This window comes from Callithrix jacchus, chromosome 6, assembly GCF_049354715.1.
Source record: "Callithrix jacchus isolate 240 chromosome 6, calJac240_pri, whole genome shotgun sequence".
Lineage (NCBI taxonomy): Eukaryota > Metazoa > Chordata > Mammalia > Primates > Cebidae > Callithrix > Callithrix jacchus.
The window spans coordinates 116,429,402-116,448,760 of NC_133507.1; the positions used below are offsets into that span (position 1 = coordinate 116,429,402).

The window sequence follows — 19,359 nt, forward strand, 5'->3', positions numbered from 1 at the left end:
AGAAATGAAACAGAAACAAAAAAGAACTGTAGGATGGCTCCCGGTTTTCTTGTATTGGTGACAAGGAGAATGGAGACTCTATAAGCTAAGATGAAGGCTAAAGGCAAGAAAGACAGTGAGCTCAGTTGTGGGAATATGAATAGTTTAATACCCTGGGGGGAAATACTAGTAAAATGGTCCAATGAGCATCGGGGATGACAAAACAAACTCAGATGACAGGCATGATTGGAATTAGAGATAGCAAATAAATGAGAAATGAGCTTGTAGTTCGAAGCTGAAGCTTAAAAAATGGATTGTAGAAGAAGATATGTCATGAGTGATTAAAAGCATGGGCTCTGGAGCCAAAAGGCTAGGGTCTGAATGATAACTCCATTACTAGCTAGCCATGTGATCTTAGGCAAATTAACTTCTCTGTTTCCGTTCCTGCAAATATGGGGTTGTGAAAATTAACTGAGTTATTTTATGTAATGTACTTAGAAGTGTGCCTGACCCACAGTAAATATTCAATAATATGAAAACAGAGAGAAAGGGGAAATGAGAAAAAAGAGAGGCAGAGCCAGAGAAAGACTGGTGGGAAAGAAAGCCAAGGAAAAAAGCCCAATAAAAAGCAGTATACAGGCAGTGGACAAAGAGAAGTAGGCGAAAAGAAAGCCTGGAAAGTTGCTAAAGCAGAATAGACATGAAAACCAGAAAGGAAATTTAGGAATCTCAAGATGAAGTGTTGGTTCAAAAGTTGGGGCCAGGCAGGATGGCTCATGCCTGTAATCCCAGCACTTTGGGAGGCCAAGGTTCATTGATTGCTTGAAGTCAGGAGTTCGAAACCACCCTGGACAACGTGGTGAAACCCTGTCTCTACCAAAAATACAAAGAAAAAAATTAGCTGGGCCTGGTGGCGCAAGCCTGTAGTCTCAGTTATTCCGGAGGCTGAGGCTGGAGAATTGCCTGAACCCAGGAGGCAGAGGTTGCAGTGAGCTGAGATCTTGCCACTGCACTCCAGCCTGGGTGACACAGTGAGTCCGTCTCAAAAAAAAAAAAAAAGTTGGATCTTGCTGGGTGCAGTGGCTCATGCCTGTAACCCCAGCACTTTGAGAGGTCAAGGCAGGCAGATCACTTGAGGTCATGAGTTTGAGACCATCTAGCCAACATGGTGAATCCCCGTCTCTACTAAAATTACAAAAATTAGCTGGGCGTGGTGGCGGGTGCCTGTAATCCCAGCTATTTGGGAGGCTGAGGCAAGAGAATCACTTGAACCCAGGAGGTGGAGGTTGCAGTGAGCAGAAATCACACCACTGAACTCCAGCCTGGGCGACAGAGTGAGACCCTGTCTCAAAAATAAAATAAAATAAAGACGAATGAAGAGTCCACCAAATTTGGGTCCGTAGGAGCTCACCAAGAGTGCAGCACAAAAGCAGAAGCAGGAGATGTGTGGGAGGCCACTGGACAACCTCCTCATTAGCCTCCTGCTGTTTTTACCTATTTGTGTGTGTGTACCTAACAGAATTTTTCTTGAGATAAGGTGCAACATGAAGATTTAGCATTTTCTTCCAATTTAGTCAGCTTCCTGGTTTTCATGCAAATTGGTCTGGAGAGAGCATTTTAAGTAGATAAAACAAATTAGCAAAAATTGTATTTTTTTTTTTTTTTTAAAGAAAGAGAAAGAGGGAGAGAGAACAGGAGTCTTGCTCTATTGCCCAGGCTGGAATGCAATCTAAAAATAGGTATTAAAAACCTCTTATATGCCGATAATTGTGCTTAACAGCAGAGACAGGAAGGAATAAGGGAAGAAAATAACAAACAGCCAAATGATATTTCATTTAAGTCGGTGAAATGCTATGCAAATGCTGAAGAGTGATTTACTTCCAATTATGTGGTCACTTTCAAACTAGGTGTAATGTGATACTGAGAAAAATGTATGTTCTGTGGACCTGGGGTGAAGAATTCTATAAATATTCACTGAGTTTACTTGTTCCCCGTTTGAGTTCAAATCATAGATGTCCCTGTTAATTTTCTATCTCGTTGAACTGTCGAATATTAACAATGTGGTGTCAAAGTATCCCGCTATGATTGTGCGGGAGTCCAAGTCTATTTATAAGTCATTAAGAACTTGTCTTTTGTATCTGGGTGCTCCTATATTCGGTGCATATGTATTTATGATCACTGACTCCTGTTGTTGCATTGATCCTTTTACCATTATGTAATGTCCTTTGTTTCTTTTAGTCTTTGATATTATTAAAGTCTATTTTGTCAGAGACTAAAGTTATAACTCCTGTTTTTTTTGTTTTTGTTTTTGTTTTTTTGCTCTCCATTTGATTGGTAAGTCTTCCACCAACCCTTTGTTTTGAGTCTTTGTGTGTCCTTGCTTATGAGATGAATCTGGATACAATGTACCGATGGGTTTTGACTTTTTATTCAATTTGCCTGTCTGTGTCTTTGATTGGGGCATTTAATCCATTTAAATTTAGGATTAATATTGATATTTGTGAGTTTAATATTGTTGTTTAATGCTAGCTGGCTATTTTGCCCATTAGTTGATATAGATTCTTGATTATGGAGATACTCTTTACCTTTTGGTAAGTTTTTGGGATGACTGATACTGGTTGTTCCTTTCTGTGTATAGTGCTTCTTCTTTCAGAAGCTCTTGTAAAGCAGGCCTGGTGGTGATGAAATCTCTGACTGCTTGCTTGTTTGCAAAAAATTTTATTTTTCCTTCATTTATGAAGCTTAATTTGGCTGGATATGAGATTCTGGGTTGAAAATTCTTTTCTTTGAGGATATTGAATATTGACACCCCCGCCCCCTTCTAGTTTGTAGGGTTTCAGCTGAGAGATCTGCTGTGAGTCTGATAGGCTTCCCTTTATGGGTAACCTGACCTTTCTCTCTAGCTGCCCTTAAAAGTTTCTCCTTTATTTCAACCCTGGTGAATCTAACGATTATATGTCTTGGGGTTGCTCTACTTAAGGAATATCTTTGTGGTGTTCTCTGTATTACCTGGAGTTGAGTATTGTCCTGCCTTACTAGGTTAGGAAAGTTTCCTGAATAATATCCTGAAGAATATATTCCAGCTTGGATTCATTCTCTTGATAACATTCAGGTACACCTATCAAATGTAAATTAGGTCTTTTCACATAGTCTCATACTTCTTGGAGACTTTGCTCATTCCTTTTTACTCTTTCTTCTCTAATCTTGTCTTCTCGTTTCATTTCATTAAGTTGGGTCTTTGACCTCTGATATCCTTTCTTCTGCTTGATCAATTCGACTGTTAAAACATGTGCATACTTCACAGAGTTCTCATATTGTATTCTTCAGTTCCATTAATTCACTTATATTCCTCTCTAGATTACTTTTTTCAGCATTCTTAGTTTTTTACATTTGGCTAGAACATGTTCTTTTAACTCACAGAAGTTTCTTATTATCCACCTTCTGAAGCCTAAATCTGTTAATGGAACACATTCGTTCTCCATCAGGCCTTGTTCCCTTGTTGATGAGGAACTGTGATCCCCTGTAGAGGGTGAGGCATTCTGATTTTGGGTATTCTCAGCCTTTTTACGCTGGTTTCTTCCCATCATTGTAAGTTTATCCAGCTGTCATCTTTGTAATTACCGACTTTCAAATTAGGTCTCTGAGTGGATGTCCAACTTGTTGATTCCCAGAGCTGGAATCTGAGCAGACCACTGGGCCAGCAAAAACAGCGGCGTTAAAATTCATGGTGCTTTTCTGCCCCGGAATCTCCAGTCTGGCTTCCTTCTTGAGTCCCGTTTTCAATCAGCTGAATAGGCAACACTGCCTTCCCGGAGCTCCAAACGTTGACCAAAAGGGGACCCAGTCCCATTTGCTCTGCACCAAGAACCGCTGTACCAGGGTGCCAGCCACAAGAGTCGTGCTGGCAACCCATGGGGCTCCTCCACTGGGAATCTCCTGGTCCGTGAGCAACAAAAATTCATCTGAAAGTGTGACGTCCTCTCATTCTCTGCACTTGCACTGGGAGCTACAATCCTGAGCTGCTAGTAATCAGCCATCTTGGATCTCTCTCCAAAAATTGTATTATTTTTATCACCTTCCCCAGTTCCACCACTGTCAGTCAACATCGCCTGCTCTTTCCCAAGGATAACAGTGATGATGGCAGAGAAACAGCAGAGGCAATAAGATTATGCCGAAATGAAAATATAAGAAGGGAGAATAAGAACCTGTCTCAATTGCTCTACAGAGCTGGAGTGGGAACTTTAGTGTATGTGAAAATGTGTTAGGATATGTGTTTAAAATGCTAATTTTCAGGCCCTGCCTTCAGAGAGATCCAGGAATCTGTATCCTAACACGTCTTCCATGTGATTCTGACACAAGCAGCCCAGGAAGCTGACTTTTCAAAATAATCACTCAGAAGTATGTAAATATATTGAGTAAACATACTCTCATTAGAAGATCAGAGATATCACAAAAGCAAGCTATTTCATGGCACTTAGTCCCACACTGAAGTTATTCCCAAACAGTGTTTCTGAAGCTTTAAAGATTGTTAAAACACAGATTGCTGAGCCCCACACCATTTCTGACTCCGTAGGTCTAGAATGTGGTCCGAGAATTAGCTCTAACATGCTCCCAGGTTCAGAACTCCTGCTCTTCAGCTTCATAGAATTATAACACAGTCCTTGGGTGTGCGTGGCCTTGGGGGAGGCGGGGAAGAAGGATGAGTTCCAGGACACCCCACCTCCCCACCTTGCTCCCACCCCCCACCTTCCCCCTTGCCCCCCCTCACCCTCACCTCCACCCCCACCCGCCACCTCCCCCCTTCACTTCCATCCCTAACCCCCACCTCCCCCACCCTACGCATAACCAAATCCGCTCATACTCACGTCCCACAGTTGACCCTGCCCAAGTTGCAAATGTGAAAAGTTGGTCCTCCCTAACACCATAAAAACCCTAGAAGAAAATCTAGCCAAAACCATTCAGGACATAGGAGTAGGCAAGGACTTCATGACCAAAACACCAAAAGCATTGGCAACAAAAGCCAAAATAGACAAATGGGACCTAACGAAACTCCACAGCTTCTGCACAGCAAAAGAAACAGTCATTACAGTGAATTGGCAACCAACAGAATGGGAAAAAATTTTTTCAGTTTACCCATCTGACAAAGGGCTGATATCCAGAATTTACAAAGAACTCAAACAGATTTACAAGAAAAAAACAAACAAGCCCATTCAAAAGTGGGAAAAGGATATGAACAGACACTTTACAAAAGAAGACATACATGAGGCCAACAAACATATTTAAAAAATGCTCATCATCACTGGTCATTAGAGAAATGCAAATCAAAACTACATTGAGATACCATCTCACACCAGTCAGAATGGCGATCATGAAAAAATCTGGAGACAACAGATGCTGGAGAGGATGTGGAGAAATAGGAACACTTTCACACTGCTGGTGGGAGTGTAAATTAGTTCAACCATTGTGGAAGACAGTGTGGCGATTCCTCAAGGACCTAGAGATAGAAATTCCATTTGACCCAGCAATCCCATTCTGGGTATATATCCAAAGGACTATAAATCATTTTACTATAAGGACACATACATACGAATGTTCATTACAGCACTGTTTACAATTGCAAAAACCTGGAACCAACCCAAATGCCCATCAAGGATAGACTGGACTGGGAAAATGTGGCACATATACACCATGGAATATTATGCAGCAATCAAAAATGATGAGTTTGTGTCCTTTGTAGGGACATGGATGAACCTGGAAACCATCATTCTCAGCAAACTGACACAAGAACAGAAAATGAAATACTGCATGTTCTCACTCATAGGCAGATGTTGAACAATGAGATCACATGGACACAGGGAGGGGAGCACTACACACTGGGGTCTTTTGGGGGGAATAGGGGAGGGACAGCAGGGGGTGGGGAGTTGGGGAGAGATAGCATGGGGAGAAATGCCAGATATAGGTGAAGGGGAGGAAGGCAGCAAATCACACTGCCATGTGTGTACCTATGCAACTATCTTGCATGTTATTTACATGTACCCCAAAATCCATAATGCAATAAAATAAAAAATAAAAAGAAAAGTTGGTCCTCCACACACAGAGGGTTCCTATCCCACCAATGCTGCTTTCCATTGGTTCAAAAGAATCCGCGTGTAAGCGAGCCCGCGAAGTTCAAACCCATGTTGCTGAAGGGTCAACTTACTTTACTCTCCTCTGTCAGCAACATGAAGAAAATTATGCTGGTCATTATATGTTTTTTAAAAAGCATTAAAAAATAGGCTGGGCATGGTGGCTCATGCCTATAATTCCAGCACTTTGGGAGCCGAGGCGGGAAGATTGCTTGAGCCCAGGAGTTCTAGACCAGCCTGGGCAACACACAGACCCTGTCTCTATTAATTAATTAATATTTTTTAAAAGGCACAAAAGTAATTCACTTTTTTTTTTTTTGAGACCAAATCTCACTTCATCACCCAGGCTTTAGTGCAGTGGCGTGATCTCAGCTCACTGCAACCTCTGCCTCCTGGGTTCAAGTGATTCTCCTGGCTCAGCCACCCAAGTAGCTGGGATTGCAGGCACCAGTCACCACACCTGGCTAATTTTTGTATTTTTAGTAGAGACCGGTTTCACCATGTTGGCCAGGCTGGTCTGGAACTCCTGACATCAAGTGATCTGCCAGCCTCAGCCTCCCAAAGTGCTGGGATTGCTGGTGTGAGTCACTGTGCCCGAACAAAAACTAAAGTAATTTTGATCCTTGGTGGCAAATGCAACACGGCCTTACATAATAAAGCAGGATAATGATTTCACACATCAATTATATTAGGTGGTCTCAAGGCTAGCCCAGGGAGGCCAAGGTGCAGATGTGCAGATTTTGCTCCTTCAATTACATTGCAGTGGTTTTGCACAGCTATTTAAAAACTTCCCTGAGAGGGTTTAAATGACACATGCAGGGGTACCAGGTTCAGCCTTAGCAAAAGATGTTGTTTCAATTTGAATATATGTCAGGAGAGAAAAGTTTGAGGATTGTTTCTCCTCCCTAACACTTGGATGTTGTTTGTGTAAGAACCCAAAATGAAGACTCAGTTAATGATAAAAATCAGCTTACTATTCTCAATTATGTAGTCACAAGTATTTTTTTAGGTGACTTTAAGGCAAACAGATTTTTTAAACAAAATTACTGGTGATGAGATTGGAAAATAAATGTCACTTTATCCTTCCACACTCACATTGGCTTTGGGAATAAGAGAGGTTTTACCTCGCAGGTGTTTTAGATGCAAACCAAGTGGTTCTGATCTAGTCACTCTGGGATAACAATGAGATTTCTAGAACCCCATGGGTGTCCAAAGATGCTTCTGTCAAGGAAATAATGGTCATGGTGTGAGTTGCAAAATAGCAACAGCTTTTCAAAGTGCCTTCTAAGCTGCAATAGAAGAAAAAGAGGATTCCTTCTTTCTTTAAAAAAAAAAAAATTATTTGATTACCATTATAAAGAAAAAGAAAAAAAGTTTTAAAATTGAAGTTATATATATGGTTTTTAAAGGTACACAATAAAAGAAAAATGGTTTTCCTTTTTACTTTTCATAACACTCTCTCCTCATAATTAACCACAGTTAATAGGTGTTTTGTATATATACACATATAAATATTTTGCATACATACCAGTTCACGCGTTTCCTTTGTTTCATTCACACAAGTGCAGTCATACCATACACATAGCTTTACATCTTGCTGAAAAACATATCTTGGGCGTGGTGGCTCATGCCTGTAATCCCAGTACTTTGGGAGGCCAAGGCAGGCAGATCACTTGAGTTCAGGAGTTCGAGACCAGCCTGGCCAACATGGGGAAACCCGGTCTATAGTAAAAATACAAAAATTAGCCAGGTGTAGTGGCACACGCCTGTAATCCCAACTACTCAGGAGGCTGAGACAGGAGAATTGCTTGAACCCTGGAGGCCGAGGTTGCAGTTAGCCAAGGTCGTGCCAGTGCACTCCAGCCTGGGCCAAAAAGCCAGACTCCATCTCAAAAAAAAAAAAAAAAAAAAAAAAAAAAAAAAACAGAAAAACACATTTTGGGGATCTTTTTATATCTACAAATACAAATCTTCCTCAATCTTTTTTTATTGCATAAAATAGAATTGAATGTGTTTCTAAGTTATGTAATCATTCTGTTATTAACAAACATTTAGGTGGTTTCTAATTTTTGCTATTACAAACGATGCTGCAATGTAAGTATATCCATAAGGTAAAGTACTAGTTATTGGGTCAAAGGGCATATGGTTTGCAATTTTAACAGATATTGTTAAATTGCCTTCTTAAAGGGTTGCCAAGTTTTACTCCCACTAACAGTGAAGAAAAGAGCCCATCTTTTATTCATTGGTTCTTTTCTTAATCATTGCTTCCAGCTACAGTAAGAAAAGGGGTGTGTTCCAAATACTGGCAAGAACCATCTACCTCGTGTAGAATTTGCCTCCATTTGTCAGTGCACCAAAGAACTTGCTGAATTCTAGCGATAACTCTCAAAGGCAGCTCTCTAATTTCACTAGTCAGTTTATCACGTAAATACATACTTAGCATATTTATCAAAGGATACCATACCATATGCTAGCTTCCCTAGAGCTTGCTGATAATCTGGAATTTTTGCATCTGTCCTATATTTTATTTTGTCCTTGAGAAATATATAGTCCCAGCATCTGGATGGTAATAATAAATAATAATAGCTTCCTTATTTGGACGATTGCTCTAGGAACTCAAAACATATTATACACATTATCTCATTAATCATAAAGCATCTCTTTAAGGATGGCATTTTCATCTGTATTTCAAAATAACCGAACTTGAGCCACAGACTGTTAAGAATTTCCCTTAAGGGTCTTCATGAATTAATCTGTTTTATATGTTCTGGCCTTCTGATTTGAGTTCAGCAAAGTTCATGGCAGAAGCTCTCTGAGTTCTCTTCATTAAGGAAAGTCTCGATGCTTTTATAAAACTATAACAAGCAAAATGGAGCAGAGGTCTCTAGGTGCGACAGGGAAGGTTGTGAACTACTTTTCTCAAAGGATTTTACCTTCTTCCATTAAACAGTTACAAAGGGAGTAAAAACCAGGCCACAGGTAGGGAAGAAATCATATTATAGATTAAAGTTTACATTAATCTTAGGATCCAGGAGATTTTCATGGGGGTAATTTAAATGAGACAACTAAACCTATAAAATTTCAGGAAACACTTTCAAGCTTTGATCAGGTTGGAATAGAAGGGGATGAACTGAAAGTTTTGCTAGGTTTGATAGACAAGATGTAGGGGAAACCTGTTACATCGGCCAGTTTATATTGCCATGTGAGGCCTAATAACAACGTTGGCAGAACTGTCTGACAGTGACACCAAGTGACACACACCACCATTGGGAAATCAAGGTCTGGTTACATGGAATTCCTGGCCTGACACAGAAAGTTTCCTACAGAAGCCCCATGTGGGCAAAGAGAGACACTGACAGGACTCCATCGAATTTCCTGCAGGTTTATTAAATTGCCAGCTACAAGTACACAATGGATTGCTCCACTGTTGCAATTCTATTCTTCTCTCATGAAAGTTAAGATTCTAAAGATACATAGAAAGGTAGAAATGCCTTTCACACAGAAGCCTACTCAGGGATCCTATCCTGTAGTTCTGAGATTTTAGTAAAGGTTATCATTGCCTCCTCCTGTTAGAATTTGCAGCAGAATCCTGTGGCCTTGGAGGGGAAATGCAGTAAAATAAATTAAAAAATAATAATAATACAAAAGCCCATAAATTAAATCCCCTCTCTTGCTTTATAACTTCAGTCAAGAGTGACTTGTGGACTAGTAGAGATCAAAAGAGAGTATATGGACTTTTTTCCAGAAAGAATGCTGGGACAGAATTTTTTTTTTTAAAGATAGGGTTTCACCGTGTTGGTCAGGCTGGTCTTGAACTCCCAACCTCAGGTGATCCACCTGCCTTGGCCTCCAAAGTGCTTGGGTTACAGGTGTGAGCCACCACACCTGGCCTAGGACAGAATTTTTTAGGATTTCAAATGCTAAAATAGACCCAAGGAATTCAGAAAAATAATGTGCAAAATAACCGTGGGCTTCAGTTAGCAGAACTGATTTGCTTTCTATGGCAGCAAAATTAGATATGACTATCTTCAATGCTGAAAACAGTGGAGCTTAGCCACATAGCTCATATTTGTGCTAATTGCAGTGCATTAAAAGGTTTTTCATTGTTTTAATGTTTCAAGCTACTCAAAAATACGCACACTCAAGTAGCTGTACTAAAAAACTATGCCATGTTTGACGAAAAACCTTATGATAACCTGCAATTGGTATCTCTGACACTTGAAAGATTTCATAAATGTGAAGCCGTCACTTTAAACACACATATGCACACACTACGCTGTCCTCACTAGGAAGAGGCAAGGTCAGACTCCAAGGGGTTCCTGTCTCCCGTAGGGTTTGTCATTAGAGAACAAAAGCAAATTGCCAATGCCTATGTACATGAATTTTCTTTATCCTCCTTTCTTTTGGTTATGAGGCCTATCCTAGTGATTTTACAAAATGCCTGCTGTGTTCCTGAGAAAATAAAATGTGCAAAGCATGCTTCCCTTCAGCTTGTCCATACCCATGGGAGACATCTTGAGTGATTAATTGTTGGACCCTTAACTGCTCCTCTCTCCATTCCTTTGGTGGTTTGGTGTTAATCACAACAAAGTTGTCCTTTCAAGTGAAAATACTGGCAGGTCCCATTAGGTTTTATTGGGCCCTAGAGACATTTGGCCTAATCTGAATCTGAAGCTTAATTTCCAAAATTTAATTGATCTAATCTTTTTTTTTAAGCCACTCATACTGCCAAAAATATAGATGACCTTTTTAAAGATCCTTTTAGGCAGTTTCAATGGTTTGGGAGAACATTCAGTGAAGAAATCTTTGTATTCTTTAAAAGTAGGAGGCCTTTTTATAGACTCACACAATGAAATAAATTTAGCACTAGAAGGGAGCTCCAAATCATCTGTGATAGGCCTATTGTTTTATCAGATAAAATTTCCATGATATAATTTTTCTCTAAATATGTATTTTTTGGATAAAGTAATATAAGCATATAGTTCAAACTTCAAAAGGTACAAAACACTGGACAGTGAAAAATAAGTATCTCCCACTACCAGTCATTCAGTTAGCATCTTTGGAGGGAACCACTGTCACTAGAGGCAGTCTATGCAGGCTATGATATCCTTTCAGCAAGAGCTTCAGAGAGGTCATCAATTAATCGTATTTGCTAATTATCATAAAGTAATAGTAGACCTTTTCACTTCCATCTCAACTCTTACTCCTTACTAACTTGAACAAGTTAATTAATCTCTCTTCCTCAATTTCCTCATCTGTGTGATAGAACTAATGACACACACCAGGCAGGATTGTCAGGATTATGTGAGGTAATGTACCAAAGTTCCAGACACACGCCTTAATTTTGACCATAGGAAAATGTAATCATTTTTTATCTATCTGCATTCTAAATGTAGAGGACAAAGTTTACTCAAGGTAGGAATGAAGGTAACTATACAAAAGATACAATAAGGAGGAATGTGGCATGATGTCTGTTTGCATAGCACTATCAGTATTTTTCCCAGCCTTGACGAAGTTGATTGGATTCTTCCTTAACCACTTGCATGTCATTAATAGTTGTCTTTAATCTTCTCTAAGACCATATCACACAACCTGAAAGTCAGAAGCCTCGCTGAAATCCACTACTTTCAAAGGTTGTATGCTGATCATATTACTGAAAGAGTTGGGGGGAAAAAAAGAGTTTGAGAGGAGGGAACTGATCATTTAATAAATTTCGATGATGCAGCTAATGTGTGCCAGGCAAAACACCCTAGCGAAGATGGTACTAAGGACTGTTCTACTTAAGGAGCCCTGAAATTCAAGTGACTGCTTTGTTTCCGAAGACCTAGAAAATCATTAGTCTCACTCAAATTTAAGGGTTCAATGACAAAAGAAAATCCAATCAAACAATTTAAACAATTAAGGGAATGTATTGGCCAATGTGACTGAGGAACCAAAAACTGGGCAGATTTTAAGAAAACCGGTAGCTCCATTATGTCAATCAAAATCTACTTTCTTTTTTCTTTTTTTTTTTTTTTTTTTGACACAGTTTTGCTCTTGTTGCCCAGGATAGAGTGCAATGGTAAGATCTTGGCTCACTGCAACCTCCGCTTCCCTGGCTCAAGCAATTCTCCTGCCTCAGCCTCCCGAGTAGCTGGGATTACAGGCACCCGCCACCACGCCCATTTAATTTTTTGCATTTTTAGTAGAGCTGGGGTTTCACCATGTTGGCCAGGCTGGTCTCAAACTCCTGACCTCATGATCCACCTACTTCAGCCTCCCACAGTGCTAGGATTACAGGTGTGAGCCACCATGCCTGGCCTACTTTCTTTCCACTGCTGTACTCTATCTTCCGTGATGCAGTTTTCATTTTAGGCTGCCTTTTCAAGTGGTAGTCAGAAGCAACCAGAGTTACACAATTCCTAGGTGATAACTACAAAAGCAGAGAGTATCTTTGAAGGAACTCCCATGGATCAGACAGGAATTTTCTTTTCTAAAAACTCCAGCAACTGGCTGGCAGTGGTGACTCATGCCTTTTACCTTGGCACTTTGGGAGGCCAAAGTGGGCAGAACACTGGAGCTCAGGACTTAGAGACCAGCCTGGGCAACATAGGGAGACCCCGTCTCTACAAAACATCGAAAAAATTAGCCGGGTGTGGTGGCCTGCACCTGTGGTCCCAACCACTTGGGAGGCCAAGGTGGGAAGATCTCTTGAGCCCAGGAGATTGAGACTGCAGTGAGCCATGATCCCCTCACAGCCCTTCAGCCTGGGTGAGAGAGCGAACACTCTCAAAAAGCAAACAGAACTCCAGTAACTGTCTCCTTAAGTTTATTGTTCATTAATGGTTGGCATGCCTACTCTGTCACATGGATAGCATGATGTGATAATGCTGATTAGTTTAAGACAAACAGGGGATTATCTCTGGAGATTGGCTATCCAACCCAAGCCATGCTGAAAAACATACTGTTTGTTTAAAGTAGAAAAGGCTCTGTATGGTGAGAAGGGTTTTACAAATGTCATTGTGAGCTCTTGCTACTGCTTCTCTCTGCATGTCTATTCCAGGTTGCTCTCATAGGCTGGCTCCACATGTAAGGGCTTTCCTTTGTGTTCCCTCATAATTTGATGTTCATGTAGCTGAAGCTTACCATAGAACTCTCACGCTAAATACCTGCGGCCCTACAACTCCAATTCTCATCACTTATCTATGACTTTTGTGTCTTGGTAAAATTTTTTCAAATAATATCTTCTAGTTGGCTTGGCCTAACCTATGGATCAGCTCTCACAGTAGGTCTCCACACACTGGTCCAATCATCATAACCAGGGGAGTAGGGTCATATGCTATAAACATGGATGACTAGGCCCATCTGTTCAGCAAGGGAACAGATCCTTTTAGAAAGGAATGTGGGCAGAAAGGCAGTTATATACATCTCTAACCAGAAAAATCCCAGGGGTGGAAATGATAGGAAGAAATGACACCAAATTTAAAGACAAAAGAAAAGCTGCCACCGTGATTCAAAATTAGACAATGTCACTGATCATAGACTTTTGCTATAATCGCTATTTTACCCTTATAATCTCTGAAATTTACAGAACACTGAAACACTTCTTCGAGGAGAAACATTACAGAAGGAAACAATCTTTGATCCAGGAACCTAAAAAGATATTTATGCTCATTATATCTCAGGTGCCGAACAGTGTCAAAGCTAAAGATGATGCCACTTTTACAGACTCAAAATGAGTTTAAACACTGAAAGAACTACCAGACTATCCCAGTAGAACATCTGAAAACAAAGCTTTATTTCACTCTCAAGAAAATTACCTATTTGTACTTATTTATTTCCAGGAGGGTGTTAGAGATCTTCATCCCACCCCCAACCCAACTCTAGACGTGTTCACCAAGAAGGGAGAAGTTTCTGAGTCCTCAGCAGTAGCTGTGGCTCCAGGGAAAGCAGTGTTGCTTGGGTTTTAGAGTCGTACAACCAAAGCTCCGCTAGAGCAAAAGAGGAACACAGAAAGCTGGGAATAACAAGTGCTTTTCTTCACTGTCATATGATTCATTCAGGTTCTCTTTCACCTACATAGCCATCTGACTGGGTACTGTTTTCTTTTCCTTATTTTCCATTTTTAGAGATGGGGTCTTGCTGTGTTGCCCAGGCCGGACTGAAATTTCTGAGCTCCGATGATGCTCTCTCCTGAGCTCCCTGAGTAGCTGGGACCACAGGCATATACCACTGCATAGCACTTGATTGGGTACATTATAAAATGTAAAATGAGTACTGAAAGGCTTTCCCCTAGTCCCCATAAACCTGGGAATGGTTCGAGCTGAGGATACCAAAACTTTCCCCTGAGACATGGAAACTGCACTGAATGTTTTCTTGATGGTTCTAATGCATTAAGAATTAAAAGCTCTTGGCCAGACGCGGTGGCTCATGCCTGTAATCTCAGCACTTTGGGAGGCCAAGGTGGATGGATCACAAGGTCAAGAGATCAAGACCATCCTGGCCTACATGATGAAACCCCATCTCTACTAAAAATACCAAAAAAAAAAAAAAAAATTAGCTGGGTGTGGTGGCACACACCTGTAGTCCCAGCTACTCAGGAACCGAGGCAGGAGAATTGCTTGAACCTGGAAGGCAGAGGTTGCAGTGAGCTGAAATTGTGCCACTGCACTCCAGCCTCACAACAGAGCGAGACTCCGTCTCAAACACAAACAAACAAACAAAGAATTAAAAGCTCTTTGCCTAGATTACCTCCAAAATATTAAAAATAGCAAAATAAAGTGGAACTAATGAAAAATATAAGACACAGAGAGAAAACACTTTTCAAAACGTGTTATTTGACCTATAGCTAATTCTGATTTTAAAAGCAGTTAAACGAATGAAACACATCTTAGTGATGCTTATGACTGAAGAAACCATTGATACTTAAAAGAAGGGAAGGCTTTAGACATAAAGGCGGAGTGGAATTTTTTAATCAACATTTCATGCAGCAGATCCACTTGGCTTTCCCATGTTTTAAAAGCTTTGATTTGTGGAAATAATGGTTATGCAATTTCCACACATTGTGCTCCAATCACAGCATGTAAGCAACAATAAAAAGGAAACAACTAAATGTACTTGAAGCTGGAGATTTTGATAAGGTTTTCTTTTCAATTTACAAAGTTTGTTAACTGTGTATTTTTCTAAGGCAACTGAAATATTCCTGCCGAGTTTCAGACAGATATATGTAAAGGCAGCAAAGTGTCTGATTTTCTTAAATGTATCTATGGTAGCAACACTAGTTAATTTAGTTGTGAAAAATTAACTGAAAAGAAACTACCGGACTGTAAGAATTCCACAGTTGACAGATTGTTGGTTTTTCTCTTTAAAAAAAAAAAAAATCCATATATATATGCCATCTGTTTACAAAAGATGAGAAATGTTGGAGAAAATTATTTCCCTTAGGGAATAATGTTATGAACATTCAGAAAGAGGTCTCTGACATTTTCAAGGACGATATGGTATAAGAACAAGACAGCATCAGGTCTGCATAGTCATTGGCTAAGAAAAACAGAGATGATTTCCTCTAGTCCTTGTTTTGGTTTTACTCTTTGAACTTCAAGTTTATTTATTGTTATTATTTTTAATGTGGCATGGATTGTTTTAAGAATCAACTTGTTTCCCTTTTTTGAAGTCCTTTTTTTTTTTAATTTGTTGAGACTGGTTTCTAAAGTGCTCCACCTCCATTACCTGTCATTAGATGGGGGGCTGCAGCTTGGAGAACACTCAGAGTTCTGAGTTCAGCTGTGGAAAGAATAATGAAGGGCAGCTTCAGAAGGAGGTGGAACTGCAGATTTGGAGGTAGGTGGCAATACAGTATTTCAAAATAAAAACTCCAAGCTGCAGATCGGTGATAAATTATCATACACTAAGTGTACCTGGAGAAATAAAACTAATCTCTATCCATTTTAATTCTCTTAGAAGGACTTTCCCTCTTACATATAAAATCCTGGGAATTTCCCCCTCCTCATCTAGTCATTTCTATGTGATTAATCATACATTGGTCACTCGTCACTAGATGGCATTGTGCAATGTTTCTTGACAGCAGTAACTAAATTGGTAAAGTTACAGCTTGGGCTATTTTCTGGTATATTCTTCTTTGGGATGATCTAGATAATCTAAATCTGATCTTGGATATGTCATCATCTTTATATATTTTATGAGTTTGGCTTTGTAAATTTTGTGTCTTCTTTGAGAGTCTTTTTCTTGGTATAACTTCCTAGTACATGAACCCAATAATTATTAGTCTTAAATGAACAATAATTAAATTCTTCCTTTAATTTTCATCCAAGTCACATGTACAGATGTTTACTTATATGTACAGAAATAAAATGAAGCTCAACACATCTAGGATCTCTACCTAGACATGAAGGTAGAAAAAAATATATGTGAGCACTTGCTTTATCTTAAGCATGACCAGTTGAAATCTAGATGTGGATAAGCCGTGAAGATAGAGTAATATAAAAATGATCAGTTAAGGCCTTCATAGCCTGTGAAATTCACAATGGAAATATAATAGCTGTCAGTAACTAAAATTGATATAAATATGATATGAATTAGTGCTCACAGTCTTGTACTCTTCCAGACATGACAAATAATTGTAAATATTTTTATTTGTTGTATTCCCATAAACCTTATGGTACTGAAAAAGAAATCCTGACTTCTATTCTATCAATAAAATAAGACACATTTTCCCTAATTATAATTGTGACTTAGTGACCTGAGAATTTGTAAATAATAATGGATGACAAAATGAATTATTTGGAGTTAAGCTAACAAGACAGATGACAAATAGATAGATAGATAGATAGATAGATAGATAGATATGATAGATAAATGCATAGCAGCTATTACAGCATTTGACATTCTGAAGTTATATAAAAACTCTAATATTGATTTGCTATTTTCATTTACTTCACTTACTTTTTTAAAAATCTGAAAAATTGTTTCTCTGTTTGAATTTGCCTTTTGGTTTTTATTTTATTAATTTGTTCATTCAGCAAACATTAACCAAACACCTGCTTTGGACCTGTATAATACCAGAGATGCAAAGTTTAGTAGAATACCAAATTTGCCCTCAAAAAGCTTTTAGTCTTTCATGTTAAGCATCCATAAAGTAAATATTAGAATCATTCATGAAAGAAGGAGCAAGGGGGAAAGAAAGAGGGAGAAACGTAATGCAAAGAGTCTTAAACAAGGAAACAAGATGCAGGCCGGGGGTGGTGGCTCACACCTGCAATTCCAGCATTTTAGGAGGCCGAGGCAGGAGGATTGTTTGAACCCAGGAGTTTGAGATTAGCCTGGGCAAGATAGCAAGACCCTATCTAAGAAAAAGAACAAAGAAGAAAAGATGCATGGGTTATGGTCACAGCTCTGCCAGTAACTCATGCTATAACCCTGGACCTCCCTCACTGTATGTTCAAATGAAATACCTTTATAGAAAGGTGCTTTATGAACCGTAAAACGTTTTTAAAATACAAGTTTTTAAAACTTCCTCTCATAAGAAACCCACAGTTTTTTAATAGAAGTTTGATCTTTCAGGCCAATGGATCTCCCTTTTAATTTTCTATTTCAAAATTCCAGCTGCATACGTAAAACCCGTTACATTTCCAACTCATCTTGTAAAACAAAAATTAGACAGAAGCACTACAATCTTGGATAGAGAAAAGGCAAAAGGTTGGCCAGGCGCGGTGGCTCATGCCTATAATCCCAGCACTTTGGGAGGCCGAGGCAGGTGGATCACGAGGTCAAGAGATGGAGACCATCCTGGTCAACAAGGTGAAACCCCGTCTCTACTAAAAAAAAATACAAAAATTAGCTGGGCATGGTGGTGCGCACCTGTAGTCCCAGCTATTTGGGAGGCTGAGGCAGGAGGATTGCTTGAACCCAGGAGGCGGAGGTTGCGGTGAGCCGAGATCATGCCATTGCACTCCAGTCTGGGTAACAAGAGCGAAACTCCATCTCAAAAAAATAAAAAAAAAGAAAAGGCAAAAGGCTAACCTAAATTCCCAGTGATCAAATCAAACTCTGAAACATTGAGATGCTGTGGTTATCCCCTTTTCCCCTTCTACTCTGTTGATTCTTGCTCCTTCTCTTACTTTTCTGCAGGTGAGAAATGTAATTTCAAGTAAATCTGCTACAATTAAACATGAGAGATGAAAGACCTTCATTCTGGTCCTAGGCCATTACCTTTTCCATACTTTGACAGTAGAAAAAAAAAAACAAAAAAAGATTTGCGTAGATTGCTAGATTAGGAGATTCGGTGTGGTATCATCTATTCTTAGACTAGTGTAATAGTTCTGCAAAATGCCTATTTTTCATGAAAGGCAGTCATAACATAATCTACAATAGATAAGTCAGAAAATGTTTTGTTTTCCACAGATTGTATGCAGAAATCATTATGTAAGGAATAAGAAACTCAAATGTTTTTAAGGCCACAAAGAAAGATACATAGGTGGGGGAGAGCATTAGGGAAAAGATCTAACGCATGCTGGGCTTATACCTGGGTGATGGGTTGATAGGTGCAGCAAACCACCATGGCACATGTTTACCTATGTAACAAACCTGCACATCCTGCACATGTATCCTGGAACTTAAAAAAAGGTAAAATAAAATAATTATGTATTTTAGAAAAGAAAGATACATAAAAAGGTATCCTCGGTCAAGTACTTGACTGGATCCAGGTATATGTAGAGAAGTGCTTTATCTAAATTTCCTGGTTCATCATGTCTTTTACTTTGTTATTGCATTAAGCTGTTTGTTGTATGATGACAGCTTAAGGTAATTTTTTTTTATTAAGACAGAGTCTAGATCTGTCACCCAGACAGGAGTGCAGCGGCACAATCTCAACTCACTGCAACCTCAACCTCCCAGGTTCAAGCGATTTTCCTGCCTCACCCTCCTGAGTAGCTGGGATTATAGGCGTGCACCATCATGCTTGGCTAATTTTTGTGTAGTATTTTTAGAGATGGGGTTTCACCATGTTGGCCAGGCTGGTCTCAAACTCCTGACCTCATGATTCACTTGCCTCAGCCTCTGAAAGTGCTGGGATTAAAGATCTGAGCCACCGCGCCCAGCCTAAAAATTTTTATATTCAGGCCGGGCGTGGTGGCTCAAGCCTGTAATTCCAGCACTTTGGGAGGCCGAGGCGGGTGGATCACTAGGTCAAGAGATGGAGACCATCCTGGTCAACATGGTGAAACCCCGTCTCTACTAAAAATACAAAAAATTAGCTGGG

General features: G+C 39.7%; 1 protein-coding gene across 8 annotated transcripts in view; it reads left to right on the forward strand.

The window, feature by feature from the left end:
* Window positions 1-19,359, forward strand: part of SLC39A10 (solute carrier family 39 member 10) — a 313,899-nt gene that overhangs the window by 123,057 nt on the left and 171,483 nt on the right. For 7 of the 8 annotated variants that reach the window (XM_078328065.1, XM_078328060.1, XM_078328059.1 and 4 more), the window contains exon 1: window positions 15,818-15,923. The exons of the other annotated variant lie outside the window; for it this stretch is intronic. The gene's annotated coding sequence lies outside the window, so the exon portion shown is untranslated. Of the gene's footprint in view, window positions 1-15,817; window positions 15,924-19,359 lie in introns of those variants that run through there. 8 annotated transcript variants of the gene reach the window in all.